We start from the raw sequence: 14243 nt of genomic DNA, 5'->3' as shown, positions 1-14243 counted from the left end.
GGAGGGCCTGGAAGTCATCATCCCAAAGAGGCAGCTCAGAAGAGGGAGTCTTAGTTGAGAGAAAATTGCTTCTGAAATGCTAGAAATTAGTCAAATTATGATCGTCCAAAAGAATTAAGAACAGCAAGACTCCCCTAGTCCCCAAACCCCCAAACAATGGTGGCAAGTGCCCCTGCACTACAGCAGGGATAAAACAAGGAAGACTCCAGAAATTTGACTACTTGGCACGTCTGGGCCACAAACCAACCAACCGTAGATTTCTGGAGATTCTGGCTGGCAGCTGATGTTGGCCCATTCATGAGAAAAAGCACCAGCCTCCGCTGACCCAGACAACATTCAAAGTCCTGCCAACACTTGGATGATCACAGAGCCTGGAGGCCATTGGATTTTCCTGCCAAACTGGCTACATGCTCACTCTCCCTCGCCAGGAGTCCTTGCCTGAGCCTCCACAGGCACTTGATAAGATGCCATGGTCCTTGCGGTGGACACACAAGGAGCATGGGGGCAAGCAGCAGCGGGAGCCAACAGCCCAGGGCCAGTTGTACCAGTGACACTCAGCTAAACACTCTGGTTGAGCTGAGGTTCAGAACCTGATTTAAATATGAATCTATAATACTGTCAGAAAGTAGATTACTTATTGTGATTATATCCAGATGAGTTGACATCAAAGGGTATCTATTCTATAAAGTGGATTGTATGGCCATATAATTATATGACCTGAAAGTATTAATTTCTCAGTCATGTCCAACTCTTTGTGGCCCTATGGACTATAGCCTGCCAGGCTCCTCTGTCCATGGGATTCTCTCCAGGCCAGAATACTGGAGTGCGTAGCCATTCCCTTCTCCAGGGGATCTTCCCTGACCCTGGGAGCAGACCCAGTTCTCCTGCATTGTAGGCAGATTCTTTACCATCTAAGCCACCAGGGAAGCCCAATATGGCCTGGGTTTTATATATTTGTGCTTCCCTGGTAGCTCAGACGGTAAAGTGTCTGCCTGCAATGTGGGAGACCTGGGTTCGATCCCTGGGTCGGGAAGGTCCCCTGGAGAAGGAAATGGCAACCCACTCCAGTACTCTTGCCTGGAAAATTCCATGGATGGAGGAGCCTGGTAGGCTACAGTCCATGGGATTGCGAAGAGTCAGACATGACTGAGCAATACAACTTCACTGTGTATACATATATGTGTGTGTGTGTGTGTGTGTGTGCAGAATATGCCTGAAAGAATATATCCTCAGCACTGGAAGCTAGGATGAGGGAATGCAGAACTTTTTATTGTTTCATATAGTTTGCCTTTTTAAAAAAAAAAAAAAAAGTTAATTTTCAAATAAAGCTTTTTTCAAAAAGCATCAAACATTTAAATCAATCATTAGAAGGACAGCCCGATGTTGAATAGATTTCCAAGGTCTGCGTGCGAGCATGCATCACTGAACATCGTGGTTTCCTAGCGATGCTCTTAGCCGAGTCAGGACAAGCCTCAGATGACTGACTGAAGGAGCAGGTGGCCTCCTGTCCCTGGAATCCTCCCTGTTGATCTCCCTCCATCTCGCCCAGGTCAGGTAAGAACTTGTCTGAAGAACACGTGTAGGAGAAGGGAGTTACCATGATGGTACCTGTGGGAGTCACTAGCTGCAAGGACTCCCATGAAACAAGACCAGGCGCTGGATGACTTACTGCAAGTTCATGGGGAATTTAACACTCTTGGTCCAAACCAACCCAGGCTTATCATCCCCAATCTAAGCTAACATGAAATTCATAATCAGTCAATGATCACACCTAAAGCTAGTTTGTTCCTGGCTTCAAGGCAGGTGGATACTTGTTCTGGGCTGACTTCTTTCCCTTGGCAAGACCTCAATTCCTGACTGATTAAGGTACCTTCCTTGCCAGCCTGGGGAAAAGCCATTTGGAGCATAAATCCTGAGATCCTTTTCAGAAAAATCAGAATAAACCATGAGGAATCAGGATGAACTACCTCAGAAACACTTCATAAGGGCAGATATTTTTTAAAAAATTCTCATTTGGGGAATCTAAAAAATTAAGTAAAATTAAAGAAACATAAAAATCAACTTGGAAAATAATATACAGGCATACCTCAGAGGTATGTTTGGTTCCAGATCACTGCAATAAAGACAAGTCACACAAATGTTTTGGTTTCCCCGTGTGTGTGAAAGTTATATTCATTCTATACTGTAGTCTATTAAGTGTGCAATAGTGTTGTCAAAATAACAATGTCTATACCTTAAATTAAATATACCAAACAAAAAACAGTTACAATAGTAACATCAAAGACCATGATAAATGTAATAATGATTTTAAAAGTTGGAAATATTGCAAGAATTATGAAGTGTGACACAGATCACTAAGTGAGCAATCACTGTTAAAAAATGACACCAATAGACTTGTTCAAGGTGGGATTGTCACAAAGCTTCCACTTGTAAAAACACAATTATTTGTGAACCACAATAAATTGAGGTATGCCTATACTCTCTATTCATTTTTGATGCTCTTCAAATATTAGGAAATTGAAAATTTGACCATCAATGACAAAAAAAATTTGACACCCCAAATAGGGAAGAGGGTTTCTTTGCATCTTGCAACATCGCCAATGACTCCATTGCAAGAGCCCCACCTGACCAAGGGCTCCCCTGGTGGGTGGCTTATTTGGTAAAGAATCCTCCTGCCATGTAGGAGAGCTGAGTTTGATCCCTGGGTCATGAAGATCCCCTGGAGAAGGAAATGGTAACCCACTCCAGTATTCTTGCCTGGAAAATTCCATAGACAGAGGATCCTGGCAGGCTACAGTCCACAGAGTTGCAAGAGTCAGACATGTCTGAAAGACTAAGCCACCACTACCTGCCCAAGGCAGGGGGAGACTGCTAGGAAGACAGCTTGAGAAGCTTCCTCTCTGCTCACTCAGCTCCCCATTCCCTGCACCCTCTACAGCCCCCATCAAAGGGTTTGCTTGACTATTCCTACCACTGCCACAGAATGTCCTCATCCTCCACTCACTCTCTCTCTCCTATTTTATGTTTGTCCATATATTTCTTTAAAATAATCCATTTCTATGCCAGGCTCAGGTAACAGAAGGGCTTTCTGAGTAGTTTACATTGTCTAGACCCAAAGTCCGCTCCTCAGTCTGGAATGAAGTGAAAATGACAACTTTCTAAAGAGAAGTTAGAAATTCTAAGCCAGTAAGTTAAGCTACTTCTTTCTCTGGGAGCAGGGATGAGTTATGTGTCTGGCCACAAAGCCACCATTCAAAGGTATAACCAAGAAAAGAGGGAGCAGATCACAAAAAAAACAGATCAGCCATGGGATATACCATGTTACAGTACAGCGACCATAATTCAAATTACCTGCACTCAAAGGTGACCTACAAAATCTTTGTAAGGTATACGCACCATCCAAAGTGAGATCACTGCCGTTGGTAACGCGGTAGTTTTCTAACCTATGTCGCACTTAAGAGACATCAAAAAAGGCTTTTATAGATGCAGAGAAATTAGAACCCTTATGCATTGCTGGTAGGAATATAAAATGGTGTATCCACTGTGGAAAACAGTAGGTAATTCCTCAAAAAATTAAACAGAATTAACATACAGCCCAACAATTCCACCTCTGTGTTTACAACCAAAATAAGTCAAACTAGGACTCAAAACAGGTATTTGTACACCTCTGTTTATAGCCGCATTATTCACAATAACCAAAAGGCAGAAACAACCTAAGCTGTCGATTGGGTAAACAAAAGGTATTAGGTACACACAATGGAGTATTAATCAACTTAAGAAGGAATTCTGACAAAGGCTACAACATGAACGAACCTTGAGGACATTATAGGAAGTGAAATAAACCAGTCATAAAAGAATAAATATTGTGTGATTCTGCTTATGTGAGGTGGCTAAGGTAATCAAATTAATACCAGCAGAAAGGAGAAGGGGAGTTGCCAGAGCCTGGGAGAGGGATGGAATGGGGAGTTGGTGTTAAATGGATACGGAATTTGAGTCTGAGAAGGTGAAAAAGTTCTGGGGGTGAATGATGGTGACAGTTGCCCAACAGTGCAAATGTACTTAATGCAAATGAACGGTATACTAAGAAATGGCTAAGATGGTGAACTTTTAATCTTTAATAATTGTAATAAAATAATAACTAATTATTATTTACAATAATTGTAAAAAGACTGTTCTTAGGCCACAGAGAATAGCATTAAGTTCAAGGCTTGTTAACCCATGTTCAGGTAGATCCATTTCCACTTCAGGAACTTGGCTTATGTTTCTGGTTATGATATCAGAAGTCATCAGGTTTTCCCTGATGGTATCACCTGGTTCATAATTTTCCATCTTGAGCTGTATGCTCCCCTTTTCTCCGCATCTGGCCACTCCCCTGGTCCTTCTGCCACGCCCAGCGTCCTCTGATCCAGGCACAGCCATCTTTGGCTGTCCTCATTCTTCCGCATTTTAACCCCACAGGCCTGCCCTGACTTCTAGTTTTATCAGCACTCACTATTAGCATCATCTAAAACTCCCGAAGCCTGCCAACCGGCTCTATACAGAGCAGATAAAAGGCCTACTTCTCATCCTGGAGATAGCATTCTAAAGATGACAATGAGTTGAAGAGGTCAGGAATTCTTTCTTAGGTTGTGTTTTTGAAATTCTTAGTGGAAGGAGTCTGGCCCATGTGAATTTAGAAATATAGCCTAGAGGTGATAATTTCTCATGATTTTATCTCATCTCTTGCCTCTTCACTCTATTTTCTCCCTCCCTGTGCAAAAACAAACAAACAAACACAACTCTACTCATCTCAGATAGAGTATGAGTGTTCACTTCCTTCTTTGAAATACTAGAATCTCACCTTCATTCCTAAGCAGACTTATCAGAAAGTTCATTTCAAATAAGGACTTTAAATATATTTTGGTAAATAAAAAGTAAAAATTTCCACCTACTTATAAATATCTCATACACATCTTACAATTAATTATATACTGTTTTGGAGCTGGCCACCTACTTTAACAAGCATGATCTGATTGATCTTGCCAAGAACCCTGGGAGGAAGGCAGGATTGTCAAGCCTCCATGTTGCAAATGAGGAAACTGAGGCCCAGAGAGGTTGTGTGTAGCCTAAAGTTAGAGGTGACCAATCAAGAAAACCAAGATTCATTCCAAGTCTGCTTCTTATTCAACGACTATGTGTGGCCAAAGCAATTAGCCTAACACCGCCAGCAGCCACCACATGGCTTCCTTCTGCATACGGGATTTGGAGCTGACCCTAGCGTACCAAAATTTAGTCCCTGCCATCAATGGATAGATCAGTGAGAAAGGAATAATTTAGTCAATAAAATGTGGCATGTGCCAAACACCAAATATGCCCTGGAGGCAGTAAATGCAACAAGCAAAGTGTCCTACACCTTCTAACGCATGAATGGGCCAGACCTACGTGGAATAGTACTGACACCCTGGCAGGACCTGTGAAGGCAGTCTGAGAAATCTAAGACCCTCTAGAAAAGGGGTACCAGTGTATGGTTCAAACCCCTTTCCAGGCACTGCCTGAGTTGGTCTAAGCCAATTGTTTTGTCTGGCATGGTTATACCTGGGCCTTTCCTACCCTTTCCTGTGGGAGACCCCAAAAATGACTCACCTCCTTTTCCAATCTTGCTACATGCTCAGGTGGGCTGACGAACCTGGCCTAGAGCCTCAGATACCCTTGCTCTCATTTCTGCCTCCAGGCCGTATACCCATACATAATTGCTGCTCCTCCTCTGGAACCACTGCTGGAATATTTTTGTTTATTTGTTTCGATTTACTTTTTTTTTTTTTCAAGTGATTTTTTAAAAAATTTTATTTTATTTTTAAACTTTACGTAATTGTATTAGTTTTGTCAAATATCAAAATGAATCCGCCACAGGTATACATGTGTTCCTCATCCTGAACCCTCCTCCCTCCTCCCTCCCCATACCTCAATTTACTTTTTAGTTTTTAAAAATTTCTGTTTTATGTTGGAGTAGAGTTGATTAACAATGTTGTATTAGCTTCAGGTGTAAAGCACAGTGATTCAGTTATACATATACATGTATCTACTTTGTTTCAAATTCCTTTTCCATTTAGTTTATAACAGAATATTGGGCAAAGTTCCCCATGCTATACCACAGATTCTTGTTGGTTATCTATTTTAAATATAGTAACGTGTATATGTCAATCGCAAACTCCCAATTTATCCCTCCCTGCCAATGGCACCCCACTCCAGTACTCTTGCCTGGAAAATCCCATGGATGGAGGAGCCTGGAGGGCTGCAGTCCATGGGGTCGCTGAGGGTCGGACACGACTGAGCGACTTCACTTCCACTTTTCACTTTCATGCACTGGAGAAGGAAATGGCAACCTACTCCAGTGTTCTTGCCTGGAGAATCCCAGGGACGGGGGAGCCTGGTGGGCTGCCGTCTATGGGGTCGCACAGAGTCGGACACGACTGAAGTGACTTAGCATAGCATAGCATAGCCACCTTTCCCCATTTAATAACCATTAATTTGTTTTCTAAGTCAGTGAGTCTGTTTCTGCTTTGTAAATAAGTTCATTCATATAATTTTTTTTAGACTCTACATACAAGCAATATGTATTTGTCTTTGTCTGACTTCATTTAGTATGATAATCTCCATGTCCATCTATGTTGCTGCAAATGGCACTATTTCACACTTTTTAATGGCTGGGTAATATTCCACTGTTTATATGTATCACATCTTCTTTAGCCATTTATCTGTAAGTTAATGTTTAGGTGCTTCTATGTCTTGGCTATTGTAAACAGTGCTTTCTACAATGAACGCTGAGGTGCATGCATCCTTTCAAACTATGTTTTTCTCTGGATATATGCCCAGAAGTGGGGTTGCTGGTTCATATGGTAGTTATTTTCTTAGATTTTTATGGAACTTCCATACTGTTCACCATAGTGGCTGTACCAATTTACATTCCTACCAATAGTTCAGAGAGTTCCTTTTTCTGCACACCCTTTCTAGCACCTCTTGCTTGTAGATTTTTTGATGATGGCCATTCTGACTCCATTCTGCAAGGAGATCCAACCAGTCCATGCTAAAGGAAATCAGTCCTAAATATTCATTGGAAGGACTGATGCTGAAGCTGAAACTCCAATACTTTGGCCACCTGATGTGAAGAGCTGACTCATTGGAAAAGACCCTGATGCTGGAAAAGATGGAAGGGGACAACAGAGGATGAGATGGTTGGATGGCATCACCAACTCAAGGGGCATGAGTTTGAGTAAACTCTGGGAGTTGGTGATGGACAGGGAGGCCTGGTGTGCTGCAGTCCATGGGGTTGCAAAGAGTCGGACATGACTGAGTAACTGTACTGAACTGAACTGATTCTGACTTATGTGAAGTGATATCTCATTGTATTCATAGTTTTGATTTGCATTTCTCAACTAACTAATGATATTGAGCATCTTTTCATGTGCCTAATAGCCATCTGTATATATTCTTTGAAGAAATGTCTATTTAGGTCTTTTGTCCATTTTTTGATTGGGTTGTTTGGTTTTTGGATATTGAACTTTATGAGCTGTTTATAAATTTGGGCGATTAATCTGTTGGGTGTATTGTAAATATTTTCTCCCATTCTATGGGTTGTTTTTTTCATTTTGATTATGGTTTCCTTTGCAGTACAAAACTTTTGGGTTTAATTAGGTCCCATTTGTTTATTTTTGTTTTTATTTCTATTACTGTAGAAGATGGATGGAAAAAGATATTGCTATCATTTATGTCACAGAATGTTTTGCTTAAGTTTTCCTGTAAGAGTTTTATAGTATCTGGTCTTACATTTAGGTCTTCAATCCATTTTGAGTCTATGGTATTAAAGAATGTTCAAATTTCTTTTTTTTTAATATGTAGTTGTCCAGTTTTCCCAGCACCATTTATTGAAGAGACTGTCTTTTCTCCTGCAATATTAGCACCCTTCCTGTCCCTGTAATTTAAGAGAGCAAAATACTTGGGTAAAGTCTAGAAAAGACTACTTTAGCCAACAAGCATCTATTTAGCAAAACATTTATGCAAAACATTTATGACTTTAAGCAATCAGCAGCCATCAATTACATTAATAATTAACCAAATATTTATGTCTATAATTTACCCTGCATGTAGGTGGAATAGGTGGCCAGTGGAAACTGCCAAAAGCTTGTCCAATTTATCTTCCAGTGAGACTGCCTATTGGAATTTGCAGGGAAATCTGCGAAACCTGACACACCTAATTGCTACCGCTCAATAGACTCTTGTTGATTCTTTCTGGATCCATTAGCCGTCTTGTGATATTAGCTGAAAGATGGTCACAGAGGGACACTAGAATAGGACAGTTTATAGGGGCAGAGAAAATGGAAACTCTGAAGCATAAAACATTGGCCAATCAAGGCTGGTCTAAGGGATAAACAACAGTGAGTGGCCTTGGACAACCAAGGTTTAATGAGGACACAGAGCATCAGGGGAAGGATATCTAAAAGACAAAAGAGAGAGGAAGGAGAGCACTGGAGAGGGAGCAGCCTCCCCCAGGGGGGCCCTGGGCCAGCCCTGAGCACAGCTAAAGGAAGCCTGTGGAAAAAGAGACACCGCCTCTCATGCCTCCAGCCTCACCTCTGCCTGGGAGAGAGCAGACAGAGAATGCCGAGGCTGGAATTGAGTGTGCTCTCCCATACTCCGCAGTCTCCCAAAACCAAAGAGGCCTCTTCTTCAGAAGCTCTCAAGCTAATGTTTCTCTGAGGCAGCTACTCTGTCAAGAAGACAAGGCTGTATGTAGGACTTCAAGATGCACAGCTCCTTGGAATCTTCTTGGTAGAATGGAATCTTGCTCTTAAGTTTTCCAATCCATCCAATTCTGTGGCCAAATGATTTTGTACAAAACATTAAGTCTGCGACTGTCCTCCCTTTGGTGGGCTGCCATATTGTTAATGTGCTAGAAAACAGCTGAAATTAAAGCTGAATGGAGCCGAGGGAGATAGGCTGTAATGAGCATTAATAAGCACCAAGTGTGAAACTATTAGTGGGATTGTTACTGGGATAAATCACCTTTTTAAATGGCATGGATTACTTTGTAGTCCATGGATTCCAGCCGTCTGTTCCTGATACTTTATCAAACTCAGGAAAGCATTCAGTGTTCAACCAATTCTCCTGGACATTCTTCCACTGTAGCTATGAGAAACTGAAACTGTATCTATGATGGGAATTTTAAGAACAAAATTTTATAGTGGTTTCAGTTTTAAATAAGTCTGAATATAGTGATATTTTGTAACTGTTTACTTTTCCATGACTTTCTCTTTTTTGTACTTGTAAATATAAGAACCAGTCTACTAGGGAGTCATTAACATTATAATTTAATTTAATATTAGAATTTTAATAATTTTCTTAAACTGTACAAACTATGATTTCTCCCTTTTGGGTATTTTAGTGGGGATATGTACAGTGTGAACCATGTTTCCCAGAATCTCCTTATGGTTCCAGATAGAGTTGGCCAAAAGAGAAATTTAAGGTTTAGAAAGCAGGAAGAATACATGTTCATTGTTCTTCACAGGTGACAGACAGAGGTGTGGGCAACTTCCATGCTTCCTCATTTTCTCCTGCTCTGGATCTAGCTCTTCCAAACTGCCAGCACTACTGACAGAAAGCCCCCCAGACCCCCCACCTGAAGCTCGGCTGCAGGCTTTGAGAAGCAATAGTTATGAAGAAATCACATCTTTCATCAGGTCTCCATGATCCTACTCTGGCAATTAGATGTGTCTGGTTTCCCAGGTAGATTCTCCTGCAAGTTCCATACTGCCCGCCATACCAGCAGATCAATGGCTTTTCTCTGATCCTCCAGCTCCTACTTTCAGGCCCACACCTCCCCAGCATCTCCCACAGCTGTGTAATGAATCCCTTCCTCCCTGATACACCCAGTAGTTCTTCTTCCCTGATTAAGTCCTGACTGAGTCCTCTGCCTCACCATGTTGGAAGCAGTCAATCAGCCAAAAAGGTTTCACAGGGTTAAAGAGTTGCTTCCAACACTCATTCATACAGAAAGGTGTCCAAAGCTAAGCTCAATATCCATTAATGATTCTCAGCAGAAATTGACATGAAGCATGTAAAGCTGTAATATTGTATGTAAATCCTCCTTCTTGTGATCTAAAATGAAGATCCAGCCTTTAAGGGAACTAGGAAGTTAGTTTTAAAATTGTCCTTTGTGGATTTCAAAGATAGTGCTAAGATGAGTGTCAGCTTTCTGACTCATCTTAAGGCCCCAATTTTACCTTCTCGTTCACAACAATGTACAAAGGAAAAGGGAATTGGAATCTGTGGTTTTTATGCTGTTTAAACTGTAAGGCTCCCATCTTTAGTCATGAGCTGGGTACAGCAACAATGCAGTAATCATAAATATTTTTCCACCTTCTGAAAGTATATTACACAGGAGATCTCCCAAGCACTAAGACTCCTTTATTATTCAGATATTTCACCCTCTTACTTACCCCCAAGGGTCTCATCTCAGTCTCTGCCAAATGCAGCTTCTCTTGATTATCTTATGAATTCCTCCATGAGCCATAAGCAACTCTTGTCTGTCTCCTTGCTTTCTCTGCACTTCCTTAGGTGCCCAAGAGACCATCCAAGCCCCCAATCCTTTATCTGCTGGGACTTAAGAATATTCTGCCATGTGGTGTTAAGTGTCATGAGAGGACCCACACACAGTATCACATACATTATCAGAATGTCACACACACACATAGGGAAATAACAATTTAGGAAAACCTGATAAGTCACCAGAGAGGCATCTGCCCATGGTAGAGAGATGTATGCAGTTCAGTGGGCAAGATAAGGAGCTGGAATAAAAATAATACTAAACAGCAAGTAACAGGAAACTTGGGAGAACTGGCTTCTATCCGGTTCTGACTCTATACTAACATGTGTGTAACTGTTAATCACACGTATCTGTTGGTTCAGAAAGTACTAGTTTTGCTGCAATAGAATGTCCATAGTTTATCTGAGCACGTGGCAGCCAGAAACAGAGACTCAATTTTCTAGCCTTGTTTGGAGTTAGGTGTAGCCATGTGACGAAGTTCTGGTCAATGGGCTGTAAAAGGAACAATTACATGGAAGTTTCCAGAAATTTCCTTAAGAGAAAACTGAGACTTGTGCTCTTGGCTTTATCACCCCTTCTTCTTCTTCAGATGTTGCAATATAGAAAGAATTCTATCTTGGAACACGATGACATGAGACATGCTCTAGTGACTCTGAAGTCAAAAGGGAGAAATAGCTTGAGTTGCCAATGACTGGTGAATCCCTACACCAGACTTTCATGTGATAGAAAAATTAATTTCTGTGTTGTTTAAGCCAGTTTTTCAGATTTCTGTTACAGTGAGAGCTAATCCCAACAAATGTGTATGTCATTATTTTTTCAATTGTATTTAGATGTTGTTAAAATTAATAAGATAAATAACCAATTGAAACATTACTGCATTATATACATATTTAAATTTCTTTGGCTGTACTGGGTCTTAGCTGTGGTAAGCAGGATCTTCCATCTTCATTGCAGCAGGCGGGATTTTTTGCTGTGGCCTGTGGACTCCTAGCTGTGGCATGTGGGGTCTAGTTCTCCAGCCAGGGACTGAACCCAGACCCCCTGCACTGGAAGTGCAGAGTCTTGGCCACTGGATCACCGGAAATTCCCTAGATATTCTTGATACTATGTGTTTTTAATCAGTAGAAGCATCTGCTATTGCAGTTTTTCTGGAGACCTTTGATATTAAAAAATCTTTATTCTCACGAATTTGGGACACTCTGCTCTGGACGTTGGGAAGAAGTTGGAAGTGAAGAGAGGAAGGAGCAGGAGTAGAAGACAAGTCATGCAAGCTGCCTTTTTCCACTTAGCAAATTTACACGGTTGACCTACTGGGCATAACTGGAGAAAGAAAAGTAACAGCGGATGGAGGAAAATAGCGCATGGCTTCTTCAAAGCTCAGTAGGGTAATCGACAGAATAGCTGGGGTTTGTCCCCAGGTGTCCCAACTGGGGGCCCTAGCTGGGCCCTTAGCTGGGCCTCTTTGCCATGTTGCTCAGGGCTTGTGGTGTGAGCTGCACAAGTCTTCAGTGATGGGGGAATGTCTGTTTCACTTGTCCCTTTCCTTGCTATCCTCTGCCACTCCATGTCTGCACTTGAGCTAGCATCATGATGGAGCTTCCTGCCCAAATTCTATCTAGAATTCTAGCTCTTTCTCTCTTCCCTTCTTGTTCTCACGTCATCAGTTTCACTCTCCCAGAGCTGTAGTCTCCTTTCCCCTCACCTCTCCTGCCTCTCTGCTAGGATGTGCAATATGTACATTTTTATTAGAAAAGAACCTCCACTGGTCAGCCATCCCTCATCCAGATGTTTTAACTACACCTTGATCCTTGTCAACTTGGAAGCAGAATGCAGACCCTTCACTGATTATCACAGGAACCTCATTATTGCAAGAGCTTTTTCTTTATTTTCTGGTCTTTACCGAATCTCTGTGGATATTAAAGGGAGATCAAGTCAAGCAGCACATTAGATATTTCCCATTTCCAGGAGCGTTGTCACCAGAGTAGTTTTCTCTCCAAGGTTTCCCATCCTCCCACGCCTCCCACCCTTCTGGCTTCTCCCGCCTTAATTTCTCCCTCCATACTCCCTATTCCTTTTTCTGTAAAGAGCATTTGAGTCCATTTTTCATAGCCTGTCTCTGCAGATTCAGACTCTCCAAGGTGCTTAAACAAATACCTGTGAATTGACAGAAACCCTCTTAGGAAGAAAATTTACCCATTTCCTCTTGTTACCTGACTTTGCCCCTGGGGCCTCACCTTTCTCTCAAGCTTATCACAAGTATTTCTTCCAAACAAATATAATGCCCTTCTCAAGGGAAAATCTACCAGCAGATGAGAGAATAAAATGTCTCTATTTGTTTCTGCCTTATGGATTTCCATGGAACCAATAATCTAACCTTGGTATATCCTCAATTAACAGTTCACAGTTTGTTAATTTCATGAGTTCATTGAAAACTATGTAGCTCTTTCCCTTTTGCTTTATTTTTTTTCTTAAAATTACTTTTCACTGTGAGCATGAGCTACAGCAGTTCTGCATATGCACTTAAAGTCAACCATGCATTATCCTTCTAGAAGCGTAGTTCCTCTTAGGTTTTAATATTTGCTAAAGAATATTTCTAAAGAAACTACATGTACATATAGCAGAAGGGACAACACTAACTTTATCCTGAGAAATTCAAAACGGAATTTAGTGAGTTGACCCTTAGCTCTGGGCCTGGGATGGGTGTGTGTTCAGTTGCTAAGTCCTGTCTGACTCTTTGAGACCCCATGGACTGTAGCCCCCAGGCTCCTCTGTTCATGGGATTTTCCAGGCAAGAATAGTGGAGTGGGCTGCCATTTCCTTTCCCAGGGGATCTTCCTGACCCAGGGATTGCACCTGCATCTCCTGCATTGGCAGGTGGATTCTTTACCACTGAGCCACCAGGGAAGCCCAGCTCTGGGCCTTACACCATGCGTATAATTTCCAGAAGATGGATTCACTTCTATAGCATAAGGAAAAAGCATAATTCATTAGTAGGGCATATGACCATTTCATTTGCTGAGGACAGTCCTGGCATGAGTATAAATATTAGCCCTTTTCATTCTCAAAAATGTCCTATTTTGGACAATAATCCATATGGGCACACACAGAGTCTGGAGCCCAGCACAGTGACTATCTTCAGTAGAAGTGGTGCCTGTGGAGCTTAAGGGTATGGGTTCTGGGGTCCAACTGCCTAGGTCAAGTTCTGGCTTCTCCACCGGAGTGCCCGAATCAGTTAGGGCTCTTAACTATGAGTGCAGAAACTAACTGCCTGGTTTAGGCAGAAAATGAATTGATTAGGATTGGGAGTGGCTCATCCAACATTGCCAGGAAGGCTGGAGAACCATGCTTGAAGCTAGGTACCTGGGTAAGGTCCGAAATCACAGTGCAGAAGAGGTGTGACGGTGGAAGCTACCACTGGACCCTTGAGCAGCGGCTGATGACAGTGCAAGGCCAGCACTACCCTGAGAGGGCTTTCCACGCCCCTACTTTAGGAGGCAAGACAGTCACACAGTGGAGCCCCGGGTCACCCTTTCTTTAGGTCATTTGCATACACTTCTTGAGTATTCAATTTTACTTTGCTCTTGTGGACTCTCATCTGCCTTGAAGCTCTTGGGTCTCTGATTTTAACACATGGGATTATTCTATCCCAATATTTGTAAGAACA

The sequence above is a fragment of the Bos javanicus genome, chromosome 2 (assembly GCF_032452875.1).
Source record: "Bos javanicus breed banteng chromosome 2, ARS-OSU_banteng_1.0, whole genome shotgun sequence".
Taxonomy (NCBI): domain Eukaryota; kingdom Metazoa; phylum Chordata; class Mammalia; order Artiodactyla; family Bovidae; genus Bos; species Bos javanicus.
This window is presented reverse-complemented; position numbering follows the sequence as displayed.